Consider the following 10732-nt stretch of genomic DNA (forward strand, 5'->3'; position numbering starts at 1 on the left):
TCAGATGTATCAGAATTCTCTATAAGTTTATGATGGAAATACTGTTTTTTGTTTTAAAGTAAGTTCCAAGTATTAAGGGAAGCATACATACCTCTCAAATAAACATGTGACCCTGTATAAACATTTTCTTTTTATATAGTCACATGTTTGAGGCTTAAGGTTTTCATTACTTTCAAACTTAATTTTAAAGCAAAGACAGTATAGGACTACATACTTTAGAAAAGTTACATGCCTAACAAAATAGAACATCCAAAAAATCATTTATCAAATGTTTACAAATTTTAAATCATTCTAAATTTAAAACTAGATCGTTTCCTTAAAATTAAGTTTTGCTAAGATTGTGCCATTGTAACGTACTTAGATAATCATGGTTACTTTTCAAGTCCTTGGCATAAAAATGGTGATAATATAAACAAAAGTGTGCTCTATCTGACAACTATTTAAATAAACTGCTAACCATTCATTTTAATGAAAACAGTCTGAAGAACTCTTCCCCTAAAATGAATTCTACTATTTCATGTGTTGTTCTACTAAAGAAAAACTTTAATTAAGGTGATGGAACTATAATATATGTGCTTTCTGTAGATTTATTCAAAATTGTTAATGTTTTTTGGATTTCCTTGAAAAATCCATGAACTGGGGCCCAAAAGTACAGGTAATGTAGTTTGGCGAGCAACAAGCATAGTTAAGGCATTCTACTTAAAAGACAAATATCTTCCTGCGGAGTAAATAACAAGAAAAATGTTATACATTCTCTGTCCACTTAATAAATGGAAAAATGTGCTTACAAGTTTGGTTAACAAGTGAATGCCTCCTCATTATTTAAGTCAAAATACAAAAAGCAAATCTATCTACAAAAACCCTCAATATTCCCTATTATAGACTGTAAAGATCAAGTGTTACATCAAAATGTAACTTCAAAAAAGAAATTAAAATTAACTTACAGGAAATTATGAAATGATTAATGCTATCCAGGATGGTAGAAAGTTTTCCCATATATTAAATAGCAACATAAGCAAAATGTACAGTTGAAAATGGGGATCAAAAACTTACTTCTTCCTACACCAGAATACAGTTGATATACTCAAAACCTGCAAATTCATATCAACTGATCATTGCTCCTCACAATGTCATTATCATCTGGAGTGAGCAGGACAGTTTCATTGGTAAACTGAGAATCAAAATTGTCCAAACCAAATTCCCCAGAAATATTTGGTTTAAAGCGAGGGACCACTTGCTTTTGCTCCATTGTGTCCTAGTCAGCACTCCGAAAGAAGGGATGTTCCTGGCTATCAGCAGGTCTGAGAATGACGAGAAATCGTTCCTTTGGGTCCTTGCTAAGAAAACTCTCAGGACACTTGCAGCATTTCCAGAGAATGCAATACATGGATTTTTCTTTCCAAAATAACTTGCAGGATATGAGCAATTGAGTTTTCATAAGGGTTATCAGAGCTCTCAACAAGATGAAATTGAGACTTTCTGACCATTGTCTCAAACGTTAATACCACTACAGTCCACTGATCAACACTGAAGCCACAAACTTCTCTTACAACTTCTGCAGCAAGGTAATTAGGAGTACCGCAGAAACTGCTGATTGTATCTCCTAGCTGTAATCTTTCCTTGCACACACAATAGTCAGTGAGTTTAATGTGCCCTTCTGAGTCCAGTAATAAATATTCCAATTTCAAATTTCTATGAAGTATCCCTTGCTCCTGAAGATAACAGTGCTAAACTGATCTCTGCAGGGTAAAGCCTTTCTTTGGAAAGTGTTCTTTGTTGCTGTATATGAAACACTAGATCGCCACCATTTACACAGTCTAGAATAAAGCCAGCCTGCTTTCTGCCTGACAGCAAGAGTGCAGTCCAAGAAAAGGATGATTTGAGGCCTGCTCCGTGCTTCTCTGTCTGTACCTGGTCAAGTCTGATGAGCTGTTTTTTCACAGCTTTCATTGCATAAATCAGATCAGTTTTCCTTACTTGAAGCAACAGTACTTTCGCATAACTTCCTCTCCCTATTACCCGGAGCAAATCCAAGTCCTGAAGACCTAAACTGGATGAGACGTCACCACTTTCCCTGTGTTCACTGCCCTCCTCTCTTCAATTTGTTCCAGGCTCTCCTGACTTGAAGGTTTAGATGAGATCGCTGTCTGTGCAGGGTCTGAAGCCACGGTGATGGATCCATCGGCATGGTAGGTTCCAGTGGTAAAGAATACTGCCCACACGTCCCACTTCTTCTGAACCAAGAGTTTACAGTTGATACACTCACATACCTGGCATCCAAGACCTCTATATGGTCTGTGGCTGGGATGTGTGGCTTGAAAAGTGTGGCCATTTTCACAATACGGCTTTTTCCAGAGGTGTGCACGTCTGCGGGAGACAGATTTGTCTTCTCCTGGACAAGGCATTTTAGCATGCTCTGGCACACAATGTGATGCATGCATTGAGAGTTCAGAATGCTTGTTTCACTCAGAAAGCCTAAAGTATTCTCCCAGTGCCAACCAAGGTGATACAGTACATGGGTCTCCTTATTCTACCGATTTCATGGTGAAAAGCGCTTCACTGTCAAAAGAACACATGTCTTGATTTCACTGCAAAGGCCCTCAAAGGAGATGGGAGTCTCAAAACATGTTGTCATGGTATCTTTTCCCATACTCAGGGCCTGTCAGGTAGAGGTGTGGGTCGTGGAGGGAGTCAGGAGGAAGGGACCGTGGAAGGGTTGGCCCTCCAGGAAAACTGGCACAAAGGGGTCCATCAGTGAGTGTGGCTCACTCCTGCACTGACCACTGCTGAGCTGCTGCCAGGCTGCCTGCGAAGTGATTTCCAGTAGCAGTGGCCGGGCCTGGGTCGGTGCATACTAGGCTTCTCGGTGTCTCCCAGGGCCTGGTGGCTGTGACTATGGTCCCCCCGCCCCAGACTTCTTTGACTGTAGATGTTCTGTGCTCAGCTCTGGGAAGATCTGCCCAGGGCTACTGGGTGTCTCTGGGCCTGGTAAAACTTGCCCTGAGTTTTTTCCAGTTTCTGTGCCATTGCTATTTGAGCTTAGCGCAACTTTGCATGGATATCTTGCTTTTTCGAGGTCACCGGTGCTCGGTCCCAGGGAGACCTTCCCTGGGGTGTCTGTGACAGCTGCGTGGCTGCTGCAAAGTGGCCTGTGGCATCCGGATGGAGTCAACTGTCTTCTCAACCATTCACAGATCTTTTCCCTGCCTGGGGTCTTGAGGCTGTGGCCTTGGAGGTGGGGAAGCGGCTCTACACATCCGCTGTTTACTGTCTTCAGCCAAGTGAGTGTGGGAGATGGCTGTTACCAGGGTTTCAAGTTCTGTTTGGACACGTTGCCAAGGAAGTGAGGTCATGTCTTGGGGTTCCACAACCTCAGCCCCGCCTCTCATGAGAAGAACCTATGGACAGTTTTCTTCTTCCTACTCAATAAATCAGTAGCCACTTACTTATCTAAGTATCTGTTTATGTATCTTTTTATCTAATCTAAGTACTGTATTAGTTTTTTATTTTTGCAGTACTAGGTCTTGAAACCTGCATCTTTACATTGAACTACATCCTCTGACATTTTTTTCGGATAGACACTAAGTGTCTCAGTCACTAATTTGTCAGGTTGGACTCTACCTTGTGATATTCTTGCCTCAGCCTCCCTGAAAATGCTGGGGTCACACTCAGGCACCATTTTGTCTGATTAAGTGTGTGATCTAGAAACAGCAAAAGAGAAACTAGGAAAGCTTTCTGTGATACTAGGCGTTGGTTACATTTCCACTTTTAAAGCAAAATGTGTGCCCTGACACTTTGCACATGGCAGACACAGTGCGGAGGGATCTTTTCGATGCAAAGGAATCATTTCTGATGGTGCACTGTTGGGTATTTATACTTAGAGAGCTGTGAAATTTTAGGAGACTCTTCCTTCTGTACTGATTATATCATCATTTTCAGTTAAATAGGGAGTACTGAGACATTTTAAACATTTCCACCATCATTTTCCTTAAGAAATAAGAAATGACAGTTTCAAATGATAACCTCAGGGATGGTGGTGGTGGATCCAAGCAGATTGTAGCTTTGAGATGCACACAAATCATCATTCATTCTTAGCAAATGAACTTAACGCCAAAGCACAGCATTCAGTACTGTGACACAGAGCGAGGCAGGACCATGTGTAGCGACTGCAGGGCAGGTAGTGTTTGTCGACCCTAGAGACCGTCCCCCCAGTGGTGATGATGGACACATATAGCGCTCTGAATCTTTCCTTGTGGCCACTTGTCATCACTTCCTAAGCAGCCCATGTACTGTGTTCCAGGTGGAAAGTTTGCACTTTCTACACAGGAAAGCTGTAACCATTCAGCACATAGTTACTGTTTTTGTTTGTTTATTGCAGGGATTATTCAATCAGTGTAATCCTGCTGGTTTTCACGTGTGTTGCTGCCTGTCAGTGGTTCAGCCATCACATGCCACTGTATGGATGAATCACAAATTGTTAATAGACCCAACTGCTGATGGCAGTTTGTGTTGTTTCCAGTTTTGGCTCCAGGGTATTAGGTTTTCCCTGGGACCTAGTGAGATTGGTCCCTATGCCACAACACCAGAGCCTGTGGATGGGCTGTGCTATCCCTGGGGGCTTCACCACACCCAGCCCGTCCAGGCAGAAGGCCATGGTGCAGGGCAGGGGACACCACGGAGGACCAGGCCGTTGGCATTGGCCACCTTCTTGCATTCCTACCCTCCAGCCTTACCAATGCAAAAGGGGCCTGGTCAGGCACCGTGAACCATGCAAATCTCAACACCTGTGGCCGAGGCTCTTCCTGCACCACAAGTTATTTGAAAGGTGAAAGATCATGATCCATTTCTCAAGCTGACTAGGAGGCACATGATATTTCCATTGCATTTTGCTTTACAATTCACATATATAGTATATATATTTGTACACTGCACATATTACATTTTTGAAACCCAAAAGAAAGTTTGTAAAATAAATTTGAAATGAACCTTCAAAACTGCACCATAAAAAAATGCATTACAATGGTTGCTACATTACATACTGTTATCTTCAATGAAGTTGCTCAGTGCACCAGACGTAAGAATGTGAGATCGATCATCCTATCATTTTATTTTGAGGTCATGTATCATTTTTGTTCTTGTGTTATTTTGATTTTGTCTTCATGGTTGTCTTGTTAGTTTTTTTAATTTTTAAAATAAAAAAAATTTTTAAATGCATTACTTTAGTCTTTGCACTTTTATGAACTTTTAGCCTAAGGAATCATTGAAAAATGGCTCAGGCTACCTATAATTATACATATGTAAAATTACCTAAGTGGAAGCAGTGATTATTCCTCCTTTTTTCATTTGGTGGTAAAGTACCGGAAGGGAATAGAAAGGACATAGCTGTGATGGTGAGCGCCCTACCACCTAGATCTACAATGGCAGTCTCCATCTAAACCAGACGAAACACACTAAAATGAGGGAAGAGAAGGTTGACTGCAGCTGCAACATCAAGAAGAAAGGGGAGAAATGGTTTACTACCCAGCAGTGGTTGCAGACAGGGGACTAGTGGACAGACCAGGGCTGGGAGAGCAGGACTCTGGCATGTATCACCAAAATGCAGTATGTTTCTCATTAATCAGACAGCCAGAACCCCACTGCGGCATCTTCAACACCAGCTTCTACCCGACGCTGATGTGCCCAGTACAGCTGTTTTATATTACATTTGGTGGAACCATCTCAGCGTGGAGTACAGGATCGCTGAGCATGGGATGAGCACTCCATGGGATGAGCTCCATGGGATGGGCCCTGCCTTAACGGTTGCCTTTCCACCCACTTTTTTCATGTATTTGTTGGTCATTTGTACTTCTTATCTCAGTTCTTTGGAGAAGAAACCAGAATAAAGTAACTCTTAAGAGCTCAAGTCCTAGAATCATACAGTCATGAGATGAAATCCAAATGCAAATGCTTACTACTGGGGTGATATACCAGAAGCTACTTAACCTCTCCGGGCCTCAGTTTCCTCATGGTAAATACGTTTCATAGCACCTGCTTCATAGAATTATTGGAAGTACTGCTGAGCTAAGTGTCTGACATGGAAAGAATTTATCCATGTGACCCATCAATATTAAACATAATTCTCTTTGGGTCGGGGATATAGCTCAGCAATGTAAGCACCTGCCTAGCAAGCCCAAGGTCCTGAGTTTAATTCCTGGTACCAAAAACAACAACAACAGCAACAAAGAAAAACATAGCTCTCTTTTACAAGAGTAATTTCCTTGTCTTAAAATGATATACTAGCATTGGAGGCTGTCTTTTTAGTTACTTTTCTCATTGCTGAGAGAAAATATCCAACACTCAGAGCTAAAGGAGGAAAGCTTTACTGTAGCTCCCATTTGCAGAGGTTTCAGTTTATAGTTTGTTGCCTCCAAATCAGGGTGGCATAGCAGAGGGGCATCATAGAGAAAAAATAGTTCATGGTGGGCAAAAGGCAGCAAAGCAGCAAAGTAGCAGAAAATCAGCAGCAATACCAACCTGCTTCTCCCTTTTATCCCTTCCAGGCTATCTACCCTTTAGTTAGTGTCACCCACACCCAGGGTGGGCCTTCCCATTATCCGCACCCAGAACTATGCCAAACCAATCAGTGGGCTAATTCAGTAATCACACACCCTTAATCCCAGCACTATACACTTATTAATCCAGCATCACACACCCTAGATCCAGACACTTATGACCACATGAAGATTTGGGCGTCAGGTAGACATGAGCCATAACAGAAACATACAAGAAAAATATACAGTGGAGCCCTACCAGGAACTGCTGGTTGTGTTAGACCTGTTACTGGAAGTGAATGTTAAAAATGACAGCTCTACCCTTTCCCAAGAAGGGCAGAGAGGACACAGTCTGCCCCCAGCAGTGCTTGCTTGCGTGGGTATTTGTGCAAGCAACAGGTTAGTTTAAGATTTTTGCTTGTAGCTTTTAAAGCTCTTGAAGGACTGCTTCCAAGCAAGCTTTAGGAACTTTGGAGCTTAGTGGAACATTAAAGAGATTGTACATCTCTTTCTTTTAGCAGCCCCCAGGCAAGAAAGATCATCTCTTAGTTTAAAAAGAGTTTCATTTTTCAGGGCCCTATGGCACCTCAGATTCATTTTATACCTGAGTTCTATACTGTTAATTATTTATTTGGTGGGGTAGTCTGCATTCATTTTTGTATTTTCCCTTTGGTTTCTCCTTTTGGGTTTCGCTTTCTTTTGGCAGTGAACTTTGGGTTTAGAACTCAGTTAATGTGCATTTAAAACCAAAAAGGTCTGCTGTGCAGTTTTGAAACTGATAGAAAATAGATAAGCAGACTACTTTTTAAAGTCTTTCAAAAGACACCCTATTTGTAAATGTTAAGGATGCCACTTTGTTTCATTTTATTTTATTTTATTTTATTTTATTTTTAAGGTCTTTTCTTCCTGTTCCAGGAAAGGGATGCCACTTTGCAAGACTTACTTTAGTCAAATATTGTGACACACATAATTTAAGAAAGGACAATATATGGGATTTTTAAAGCATTTTCTGTGAGGTTCTCTGAGTAAACTTTTATTGTTGGACACTCTCAGGTCCAGTTTATTGTGTGGGAAACTGGAGTTCAAAGAAGCTAATCACCCAAGGACTTGAGCAAATTGCAGCTAATCTGGACCTGATATCCAAGACCCTTTACCAGTGCAGGATCTTATGTGTGCACACGAAAGAAGAGCTTTTCAAATGTGGGTGCTTTCCCACGCCCAAGATGTCAGAGTTAGTTTCAGGAACGTGGGAAGGGATCCAGGAATATTCGCTTTTACATGTATTTGTAGAATAGTCTCCCTTATCTGAGGGGATACGTTACAAGACCCTGTGTGGATACCTGAAACCATGATGGTACCAGACAACCTCTAAGCCCTATGACGTCATCGTGGTCAATCTGATAACCAAGATGCACGTAGGTGGCCAACAGGTGATTGGCAGACACTGTGGACACGTTACACACAGGGGCGACTCATATCCCAGTTGGGAAGGAGTGGGTCAGCATGAGATTTCATCATGCTACTCACAGTGGTATGCAGTTAAAACTTGCTAATTGTTTATTTCTGGAATTTTCTCTATAATGTTTTTGTAGCATGGTTAATCACGGAGAACTAAAACCGCAAAGAAATCATACATAAGGGGTGACTACTCTCCCTATTATTTTTAGTAATCTTGAGGCGTGTAGCTCATGGTCCCTACTTCAAAAACTATACTTTAAAATTCAGTTTAGAGCTCTTAGCCAGTGAGTCTTAAATATTTTAGTTTTAGGAACCAGTCAAGTTTTTTAAACTTTTAAAAATTAGTTAGGATACTAAAAGGGTTTTTTGTTGTTGGGTTTTTTTTGTTTTGTTTTGTTTTGTTTTGTTTTGTTTTTGGTATTAGGGATTAAATCCAGGCCCTTTACACGAAGCTACATCCAAAGCTTTTATTTTGAGGAAGTCTTGTTAATTGCCCAGGCAGGACTGGATCTTGCAATCCTGCTTCAGTTTCCTAGAGTTCTGGGATTATAAACATGTGCCATCATACCTAGCTAAAAGCTGTTGTTTTTATAGGCTATATCTAAGAATACATATTGTACTAGAAATTTAAACTCAGTGGATGCAACTGGAGACTACAATCCTAAGTGAACTAAATTACATATGTACACATTGTATTGCCTCCCTAGTATAAGAACCTGAAAGAGTAAATGAAATCTGAAAGGTACAATAGATATTGTAAAAGGGAAGGAAACTACTCAAAAGAAAAGAACAGCTAGGCTGAGGGAAAAGAGAAAAGAAAGAAAGAAGGAAGGTGAAACATATATATATATATATATATATATATATATATATATATATATACACACACACACACACACGATAGCTAAGACAATTATACTACTAAGTTCTATGGGTTTATTGAAAGGAACAGTTAATGTTTAATTGTTTGGTCAATCTTACATGCCTAGATCTGGCTATCTGAGTGACCACTTTGAAGATAACAATAGGTAATACAACAACCATTATTAATTTCCTATCACCTTGTTTTGAAATTCTGTATTTTTTTATTGTTTTTATGTTGTTTTGTCTATGTCTTTGTTTTTGCTATTTGTTTTTGTTCTTTTCTTTTTCTTTCTTTTTTTTTTATTTTAAAGGGAAAAGAAAGTAAAACAGCAACAACAAAGATAAAAATGAAACAACACAAAAACAATAAAAAGATACAGAATTTCAAAACAAGATATAGGAAATTAACAATCATTATTATATTACATATTGTTATCTTCAACAAAGTTGCTCAGATTACCAGATGTAAGAATGCAAGATTAATCAAACAATTAAAGAGAATAAAATAATTTAAAAAACATTACAAATGATACAGAGTTTCACTGATCAAAATAGTAGGAATTCAACCGTGGTTGTTATATTGCATGTTGGTGTCTTCACATTAGTTGTTCAGATTACCAGATATAAACACGCAAAATTGGTCAAAAAAATTTAAGCATTAACTGTTCCTTTCAATAAACCAATCAACATCAGCAGTACAATTATCCCAGCTACCCTTGTATATCCATACATACTTTTCCCTTCCTTTCTTTCTTTTTCCTTTCCTTCATCCAAGTTGTTCCTTTTCTTTGAGCAATTTCTTTCCATTTCACAATGTCTATTGTACCTTTTGAGTTTTATTTACTCTTTAAGGTACTTGCACTAGGGAGACAATATGATATTTACACATGCAGGTCTAATTTATTTCACTTACGAGTATGGTCTTTAGTTGCATCCATTTACCTATAAAAGCCTCAAGTTTGTCTTTTTTATAGCTGAGTAATATTCCATTGTATAAAAATACCACATCTTTTTATTCATTCCTCAGTTGATGGGCATTTGTGTTGCTTCCAAGATTTAGCTATGACAAATCATGCTGCTATAAACATGGATGCGCATATATTGCTGTGATATGATATTTTCAGTTCTTCTGGAAAAATATCCAGAAAGGGAATAGCTGAGTTGAATGGGACCTCTAATCCTAGTTTTTTTGAGGACTCTCCATATTGATTTTCATAGTGGTTATACCAGTCTACACTCCCACCAGCAGTGAAGAAGACTTCCTTTTTCCCCTCCAACATTTGTTATTGGATGATTTCTTGATGATAGCCATTCTTTCTGGGGTGAGATGGAATCTCAGTGTTGTTTTAATTTGCATTTCTCGAATGACCGATGATGTTGAACACTTTTTCATATATGTATTGCCATTTGTATTTATTTGAAGTTTGTATTCATCTCAGATGCCCATTTTTTCATTGGGTCTTTGAATTTGGGATGCCTGATTTTTTAAAATTCTTTCTATGCTCTAGATAGAAGTCCTTTGTCTGACTGACAGTCAGCTGAAATTTTTTCCCAATTTGTGGGTTTTCTTTTTACTCTGTTGGTGATTTCTTTTGATGTGCAAAAACTTTTCAATAAGATGATGTCCCAGTTGTTGATTCTTTGAAGTATTTCACATGCAGTTTGGTTTTTGTTCATGAATTCTCTGCCTACCCCTATGACATCAAGATTTCTAACTACTTTCTCCTCCAGCAGATTTAGGGTTTGTGTTTTAATATTTAGATCTTTGATCTATTCTGACTTTAGTTTAGTGCTTGGTGATAGACATGGGTCTAGTTTTAATCTTCGGCATATGGAAAGTCGGGTTTTCCAGGACCATTTATTAAAGAGGCCAACTTTTT

General features: G+C 39.3%; 1 pseudogene; it reads right to left on the bottom strand.

Moving 5' to 3' along the window:
• Positions 1–1059: 1059 nt before the first annotated feature.
• On the bottom strand, positions 1060–2405 carry LOC102016141 (annotated as a pseudogene).
• Positions 2406–10732: the final 8327 nt, after the last annotated feature.

Source organism: Chinchilla lanigera, unplaced genomic scaffold (genome assembly GCF_000276665.1).
Source record: "Chinchilla lanigera isolate Chin_1 unplaced genomic scaffold, ChiLan1.0 scaffold00009, whole genome shotgun sequence".
Classification (NCBI taxonomy): Eukaryota; Metazoa; Chordata; class Mammalia; order Rodentia; family Chinchillidae; genus Chinchilla; species Chinchilla lanigera.